Source organism: Sphaeramia orbicularis, chromosome 17, assembly GCF_902148855.1.
Source record: "Sphaeramia orbicularis chromosome 17, fSphaOr1.1, whole genome shotgun sequence".
In the NCBI taxonomy this organism is placed as follows: Eukaryota; Metazoa; Chordata; class Actinopteri; order Kurtiformes; family Apogonidae; genus Sphaeramia; species Sphaeramia orbicularis.
This window is the reverse complement of record NC_043973.1, coordinates 18,243,675-18,253,292: the sequence shown is the minus strand read 5'-3', so window position 1 is coordinate 18,253,292 and position 9,618 is coordinate 18,243,675.

The window sequence follows — 9,618 nt, the reverse complement described above, 5'->3', positions numbered from 1 at the left end:
ATTTTACCCAAACAACTAAAATTTCAAACTAGTGTGACAAAGCCTTGTCTGAAATGGAACATGCAGACTGATGAAGTAACCATGAGGCTGCATTAACAGACTGATACAGACACTTAGTATAAACATGCATTTTTTGTGATCTGATCAGAGGTGGACAGCACATCCATTCACATCTGGCATAAGACGCATCCACATGGTGTTTGAATTACCTGTGGTCAGATTTTAATTCTGTTTCATATGGAAATAAACATTACATTGTTTTCATTTGCAAAGACCAATGTCTTGTGCTTTAAAAGGAGAAATCAATACAGATATTGTTTGGTGTGCTCCAGGAAAACTAAATAACACAAGATGTTTGATGCACTAGTAATGTTTGGATATGGACAAAGTCAGCTTTTGATTTTATGGTTTTAGTATGATGTCGTTAGTAGGGCTGGGTATAATGGCCAATCTCCTTAATCGATTCGATTTCGATTCATAAGGTTCTGAATCGATTAATTGCTATTCGATTCGATTTGATTCGATTCAGTATTAATTGATTGATTCAGATTCATTTAGTGATACCAAAGTACAATTTTGAGTTGTAACTTGATTTTTTGACTACTGCAGCCATGCATGTTTCTACAGTGGCTCAGAACAGACTTCTTCGTCATCTTTATTCCACTTTATGGCTGGTGCTTCCAGCCTTAAGGCACATTACTATCACCCTGGGGTCACCGACACCAGTTTGCCCCCCCAAAACAGAATCATGTTGGACCCTTGGTACTAGAAACTCACTGGAGGGGGAGGGTGGGCGGAGCTTTGTGATTTCCGCTTTACTATTCCTCTAACTCCACACTCAGCCACAGGTGATCCAAGTTAATAGTTCTAGAATGACTGGCTTCCACAACCCGCCTCCGCCGGCCAGTTCCTCTGCACTGGAGATTTGAGTTTGAGGCCAGGAGGACCTCCAGTGGAGGGGTTTTCCCCACCCTTCCTCCACGTTCCTCCTGCGCCAGATCTGTCGCATGCACGACCAAGATGCCCCGTTTCTGTGAGGGGCTCGCAAGACGGAGCCGGCTGCACTTCCGCATCGGCGGTTTCCGGGTCATTTACTCGCAGTCCAACTCTGAAAAATCGATCTCATCCAACAATAATCGATTACGCAAAATTAAAAATAAATCGATCCAAATTTGATTAAATGGATTTTTTTACCTAGCCCTAGTCATTTGTGTGTAACTGAGTACATTCCACAAGTTACACAGTTGGTTGAGTAGCCTAAAACAGTGGTCTGGAAATATTGACATTCACAACTGACACAAAGTGTGTGTGTGTAGGTTATCAGATGTCCATAGATGCATGTTGATGCAGGTGTGAACAAGGCAGAGGTGTTACAGATACTGCCCACAGCAGGACGCTGCCTTTACTATAATGTACAGGTGAAGTCACTAACCACTGAGACCAAATGTTCTGTCTAAAAGAAAAATACAACAGACTGAAGATACTGTATCACAGCTTTGTATTCTGTAAGGAGCAGCAGCATCTTGTTTCATAGACTTGTTATTATACTTTGTCTGCTACTCCTCCCATTGTTACTTTTATCAATAGAAATGGGAGCTCTTACCCTGGTTGGTACATTTATAAAACTAAATCCTGTCAAAAAAAAACAAAAAAACAATCATAGCACTGCTCAGACTGCTTTGCTAGTAAAAGATGTCATGACAAGGTTGAAGCATCTTGAATTCAACTGCTTCAGGTTTTACTTTTTGCTGTTCTGTATATGCTGTAATTTAAAATAAAATGTTTGAGATGTTAATGGTGAACTAGTTGTTGGAGCTTGTTCTTTTTTTCTCTTTCCATCTTATTTCTGGCCAGCCACTGTGGACATTATTTCTGGAGTTCAGTTTTCCTGGACGCAGCAGAGCCACTGGAAGGATCTTTAGGTGGAAAAAAAAGCCCCAGACACTGAACAGAAAACTCAAGACAAAGACCAGATGTTCTCAGTGTTAAAGACACTTACATATAATATGTCAGTAAGGTTTGATAGATGGGATGTTACCAACAATTACTCTCATGTGTATAATGAAGATGACGGATCTAAAATAAAAGGGTCTTAAATTGCTGTTGCCACAAGTGTCTAAAACATGGGTTGTGGCAGGTAGTGGGTAGTCTGTGCTGATATTGTTAACTACTACTCGGCACATCCTGACCAAAAAGGCCTGGTTTTGAGATGGAAAGAGGTGGAAGTGTCCAGTGTTGAAGAAAATCTCAAAACCTGGTTCAAAGTTGGCTGCACTGAGTGTAGCTTTATTAGTGTTCCAGAGCACGGCGAGAGTACTGATGCAGACAGTCTGTTTTGGTAGTCTGACCCGAATCTACGTTTTCAGATGGTATTTATACAGTTACTTCAAAGCAGTCAACAGAAAATTAAAGACAAAGAAATAAAGAAAAAGGGGGTTGTAACTCAGGAAGGAGCCAGGGAATTTACATTCAAGAGAGAAGGGGAGGGGGTTTGCACTCCAGGAAGGGGCGAAAGATTCACACTAAGGGGGAAGGAGGGTAGGTCTCAGACCTGGTGGAGGCATCTTAACATATTATCAAAACATCAGTGGTTAATGCTGAACAGGTTAACTCTGCAGGGAACAGCATACCAAAAGGGTGTCTTCTGTGCTCTCAGACCAGGACGCATATTTTTCTGCCTCACCAGCAGGGGGCCCTACCGTAGAAAAACTGATACAGTGTGTGTGTGTGTGTGAGAACCTTTCAGTCTAACAAACATTGCTCATTAGTTTTGCTTATTTAAGCATCTACAACAGATACATTATTATTCTTTTGTCTTGGCTTATGATATGTTTATTGACCTCAGACACAGATTGTGCTGTGTAGGGTTATAAATGATGGGAGTTAGCATTGGAATTCAACTAATACAAAAAAGAACTCACTCAAAGCTAAAATTTAATGACGTATTTAACTTATGTTTAGGTACAGTTCCTCTACAGTGATAATACTTTAACTCACTTAAAATATTTCAGTTCTCTTTATGCATCTGTCGATGAGTTTCCATTATGTTGTGTGCTTATTAAGTTTGCTTCACTTCATGAGATCAGTTGATATTTCATATCAAATGTAGCTGAAAATGTGGTTCATAAAGGAAGAAAATGAAATCAAAATGATGAAATATGATTGCACAGACAAAGGGCAGAGGGGCCCCTTCCACAGGGAGTCTATAACTGTGTTTCATGGACCAGTTTATTGGCCCTTTGCTTCAGTCCTGCAGCCTCTGATGTGTGTTTGTTAAGGAACTTTGCAAAGCACTTAATCTAACATGGTGGGGAAAGGAAAATGAAAGCAACAAGAAATGTATTTTAAAAACACTCAAGTATCTTTATTGTGGTTTCTTGCATGTGGTTAATATTTACTGTGCATCTAATTGTCAAAGCCAGCACAATAAAACATAAAATAAACATAATTAAGAGTTGCAACTGGCCAGACTCCTTATTCTGTTAAAGTGGAAGAACAAAAATCCTCCAACTCATCAGGCTCTGTTGAAAGACATTATGCAAGACTTACACTTGGAGAAATTTTCACTAAACAATAATGTAATTATTTTTTATTCAATTTGGCAGCCCTTTATATGTTACTTTAATTTTAAGTAAAAAGCCAGACCCCCCCTACCCCCTACCCCCTTTTTTATGTGTGTGTACATGTGAGTGCAGGTGTAGTGTTCTTCTTCTGACATCACATATATTGGACACTGCATATGCCTGTTTTTTATTGTCATTGTTCTAATTTCAATTAAAAGAGTTTTTAAAAAATTGAAAGAGTTACAAATATACACACATGCTACTTTCTTGAACAACCTATGAATTACAAATGCATAAATCATACCATTGAAGCTGAGTGGATCCTGGAGAAACCACATCAGAATTATGTAACCCATTATGTTTATTTTGTGACGTCTGTGTGTGTGTGTGTGTGTGTGTGGGGGGGGGGGGGGGGGGGGGGGGGAGTGACCACCTAACGGCACTGCAGAAGAAAGACGCCCATTCACATCTACAACTTCCTGAGGAGTGGAGGCATGTGAGTGTGAGTCCTGTAGGACTGTCAGGCTTTAAACCCCATGTCTGAAAGTATGGGGACCACACACACACACACACTCCAGAGAACACACGGTTAGGATGCAGTTTAACCAAGTTCAGAGGGCACAGTGTGTGGTTTACAACACACTGACTTACTGTCGAATCTGTGGGTTAGAGAGCGCTGAATACTCATTCCTGAATCCAGTGAGTTTAAGATGTGCACACAGGAAGAGGAAAAGGGAGGACAGAGAGATTATTATCCATTTAGAGGCCATTTAAGGAAGAAATCAGAAAAGCTGTCAGTATACTGAGTGAACTCTGAGCAAGGAAAGGAAACAAAAGAAAAGGAGAAACAGCACCAACACTTGAGCACTAACTAATATCTGCTTAATGTCAACAAAGGCCTGTTCAGCTGTTGGAGTCCACATGAGTCTAGAAGAGGCAGATAAGGGCACCTCCTAAATCAGACAAGTCAGAGGAGCTGTATTTTTTTTTTTACCATACTTACAGATCCAGCTCCTGCAAACATTCACCATGCCCAGAAAAGACATCATTTGTCTCTTAAAAGTTGGTTGTGGAGGCAGAAGGATAGCTGTCTTATGGGAATCATCCAAATGTTTACCTTTTATGTGATAAGTTGTAGCCTAAATGCTTAACTGTGTCTTGCCACAACTGCAGTTTGTTTTTGTTAACTTTATGATCTTGTTCCTCTAAGAAATGCAGGAGTGAAGGTGTATCAGCTTTTCAAAGGCCTGTAGAGTAGGAGAAGCTAACAAAATGTCATCTACATAAAACAAAAACGCTCCCTTGTGGATCTTCAAATTTTCCCAAATTAGCAGACATTGCTTGTGAAAATTGATAGATGATTCACAATCATTCTTAGGTATTCTGGTATAGATGTATCGTTTCATTTTGTATGTAAATGCAAACCAAAACAGACTTTCTTCATGTACTGATCCAAATAAGAACACATTGCTACTAGCGACTATTGAGACAATTTGGCTTCATGGTCTCAAATCATTCAACAATGTGTGTAAGTCAAAACATGGTCGCTGCACATGAAAATATACAGCTTTATTAATTACCTGTAAATCTTTTGTATCATGTACCAGCTTTTAAACAGTAGCACTTTCTTGACTAGAAATAAAAGTATACTACAAAGTGGACATTCAATTATGACACCAGCTTAAGCAGCTCATCAATAACTGGTTCAATCCTCACCTCAGCTTTTGAAGAATAGAGAATAGTCTAATATCATATTTCTCTAACAAGAAAGAAGTTGTGGTGTGAAAGATGGATGGCAGACTTTGACTACCCCTGACCTTGGGGTTCAGGGTCAAAGGTCACTACAAAGGTGAAGAGAAGCAGAACAAACCGGATCATAAATGTCAGAACTGATTGTGAGTCCAAAGAGACATTTCTCACAGATTTGTTTGGAACTGCAGGCTCTGCTTCAGAGCAAACAGGAATTATTTTAGCTTTCCTGTAGTTTATATTTGTGAATGTAAAGTATGTGTATGAAAAAAACTGCAAAGGCACTCAAGTTTTTCCAGGGTCAATATCAGACAAATTAAGCCAGGATTCACTGGTTATTTAATCAATAAAAGCTCAGCCATTACAGATGCCAATTACTGGCACATATTCTGGGACTGCCCAAAAATAAAACAATTTTGGAGGGATATACACAAAATATAGAATATATACTTAATGTCACTTTACCTTTTGAATTTGCCACCTTAATTATGGGAAAAACTGAAATTTTAGTGAACAATACCTACTTGTATAGAATTTAATAACTGCTGGCAAAAAGGCTGTGACCAGGCACTGGCTCCAACCTGAACCACCCTAATCTGGAAAAATGGGTAGATATTGTGAATGAAATTTACCAGATGGAAAGACTAACCTTCTCCCTTCGATTACAAATGAACAAATTTTCAAATCTATGGTCAAAGTGGATATTTTTTGTTTATACTTACCAAACACAATCTGTTGAAATCCTAAATGTACAAGAAATGACAATATGATGACAATGTATCTGGAATTGTCTTGTTTTGTGTATTTAATTAATTCTACTTTTTATATTTTATTTATTTATTTTTTCGTTTTTTCTTTAGAGAGAGGAGTTCAAAGTCTCTTGGTCTTTCGTATGTGTTTTTCTTTATGTAACAATACATCCATTGTTCACTGTACAATTGTTTTGTTATTAACAAAAAAAAAAACCAAAAAAAAAGAAAAACCGAAATATTGAGAATGGAAAGATTGGTCATTGGTCACATACTTGTTACGTGACCACAATGTAATTTAAATGTATGTTGAATTTTTCTCAATATTTCTAAAAAAAAATTTGAAAAAAAAAAAAAGCTCAGCCATTACCCAAACCAACAGGGATCAAGTTTCTACTAAACATCAACGTAAAAAACAAAAGAAATGCAGCAAGTAGTGAAAGGTAACTAAGTTACTTTACACAAGTATTGATCTTTTGAATAGAATAGAAGTATAGAATAGACTTTATTTGCCATTTGCACAGATACATATTAGTATAGTCGCATTGGAATTCCTGTGCCTTTCCCTGAGTCAGAAAAGGAGCTAAGTAAGGATATGACAAGGACAGACAGATACCAAAACATAAACACAGCTAAAACATACAAACAAAAAACAGTTATTGCACATACAGCTCAGATACACATTTGTAAAATAGAGTATTATAGAAAAAGAGTAATAGTAATAATAATAATAATAAGAGTCCTGAGAGGTAATAAACAAGTTATTGCACGTTTGAATTCAAATTACTGGGAGATAGAGTAGGTGAAGGGCTATGCTACGTCACACATTGGGGAGTGCCATCTTGAAAAAAAACAAAAACAAAAACCCTGAAATATTGAATATTAAAAATTTGAAACACAATGTTGAGGTAATGTACTTGATAATTTCCATTTTATACTTCTACTGTTCTTTTTACTTCACTGCAGCTTTTGTAACAAGTTACTTGAAGATCAAAATATTACATAATGGTTACATTAAACGTAAAATACAGCACATTTATCAAAGATTTAGCCAACTGATTCCAACCTTTTGCCTCCTGACATCTTTACCTGACATTGCACATATTCATGAGTGGTTATGAGGTACACTAAAGAGTGATTTTCCCTATAAATGTTTCATGTTTTATTTCAGTAGATGTTCAAACCATCCATTATTTCACCACAAATAAAAGTCCAACTACCAGTAATAGTGTTCACTTAATGAAGGAAGACTAGTGGACAGTATTGATCTATTGTTATTCAATAGGTTATTCATAAACATCATTCAGAGTGCTTTGAATAGCGCTGATGCTGTAGTCCAGAGCTGCTGCAGGTCTCTGCCAAAGAGCTTCAGCTGCTTGTGTTCAACTTTTCCTACATCTGCATCTGTGAACAGAAACTGCCAAGTGAGCTGCACACTCATCAAGGACATGTCTCTGATTTATTTCTTTTATAGGAGCTCAAGGCTGTAGCAGTTGAGACCTGGTTTTAACTCACTGATAGATACTGACATGTTAGTGTTTTCATATTTAAATAAGCTTAACAACAACAACAAAAATTAAAGAACAGCTGAGGAGCAGAAGGTGCATGATATATTTAGTGGAGGTGTGATAGAAGAAAAGAGTCAAACATGATATGAAATCTGTGTTGAAGTGAGGGAGCTAAGCCTGTCATGTCCAAAAGTCTTGTTATTTCTGAAAGTTGTGAAAGTAGCAAAGAAAACCTTTAGCTTTACTATCATTAAAGCATAAGACATGAATCTCAATGTATTCTACACCTTATGACCTTGTTTACACTTAGTAATAACCCATAAAAGCCCAGTGTGACTTTTGTGGGAGTTCCCAAGTGATTTTTTCTCTATATTTAACTTTTCTTAAGTGATTTATCACCATTTATTGTAATGTATTGTCTGTATTTTGTGTTTTTCCAGTGAAAATCATGTATTTTCTTATATTTAATTTATTGGTCATGTAGATATTCAAAAAAGCACAGAGTGAATTCAATGGTTATTATATCAGAAACAGAGAAAGCTGAAGACAAGCTGACATTTTCAGCAAAATCTATTATCATCTGAACATAAACCAAGAGTCTGCATCTTCTGTCATTGATCCAACTCCATTGGTTTTACTGGTGAACCAATGTTGTAGAAGATGACGGTGCTTCCATATTCAATACGGAGCCTCTGAACGTCCAAATGGGTCATATTTGATGACCATGAGAAGATGAAAAACTGCATTTTAAACAATTTATTTACATATATTGATAGGATTAGTGGATCAACAGGTATTAAACAGTTTACATCAGTAGATGTTTTTGGTCGATGGTGGATGTTTGGGTCTTTATGGGTTAAAACACATGTCAGTTGATCAGATGATCTCCAATGGGCACCATCTATATATACAAAAGACCTTGTGACCACTTCTGAGGTTGTCTGTGATGTATTTGACCACATACTGTTTAAAGCAGAAACACTATTACAGGAAAATATGTCATCAAATTGCTGGTTGTTTTGGTGAGAACACACCAACCCTTAAAAAATGCGTATTAGCGCTTGAAACATCTTGTTTTCTTAGCTATCCCAGCTGACTGACATAATAAACGTTCACATGGTTGTAAACTTTGACCTTCTGACAGAGGTGCAGTAATGACATGGTAAAACCCAAGTGGTCCGTTTTATGTCTTAATGGTGCACTTTGAATCACGGGGAAAAGGACACGCACTCTTTACTCAAATAGTAGTACAGGTAGATATAAAAGTAAAAAGCATAACAATGCAGCTGAGCCTCACATCATTCATGTTAATATTAGATTTCCCAGACTCAGATTTCTCATTTACATAGAGAGAAGCTTTTCTTTGATGGCAAATTTCCATCTCTTTTTGTGTTTTGTCTTTTACATCACTCCATCTGTCATGTGTGATGTGAGGTTGTCTTTTCTATGTGTTATTCTGTCTGTATAGGCTGAAATTTAAAAAAAAAAAAAAAAAAAAAAAAAAGAGCATTTAGCTGGTTTTAAACTGTAAGGAGAAGAAAGATAATTGTGCAAAGAGTAAAAGTAAAAACTTGCTAGAAATAGAAACATTTCACTTAAGTACAGATACCTGAAAAATCTACTTAAGTACTGTGGCAAAGGCTTATGGACTTTAAACTTTCCAACTTTGCTCAAGAAGAAATTAAAATTACTTGCATAAGTAAAAATACCCATGTGAAGTTAAATTGTTTAAATTGATTAGATTTTTCCCCTTTTTTTTTATTGCATGCAATGGGGCTGTAATGAAAACACAGTTTTTTTTCATTGAGGATGAGGATAATGATGATGATAAAAACAGAAATACTATTGTAGGAATCCATTATGATAGTAATAGTATAAAACAATTGAGTAATATTAACCCTTTCATGCAATTATGAGAACCTTAGTCACAATATTTTTCCTGAGTGTTTTTATTCCTCTTTAGGCATGAAAAAACATGCAATTGAGTTTTGTTTTTGTTTTTGTTTTTTCTTTTCTTTTTTTAAAGAGTTACAAAAATATCCACTCAGC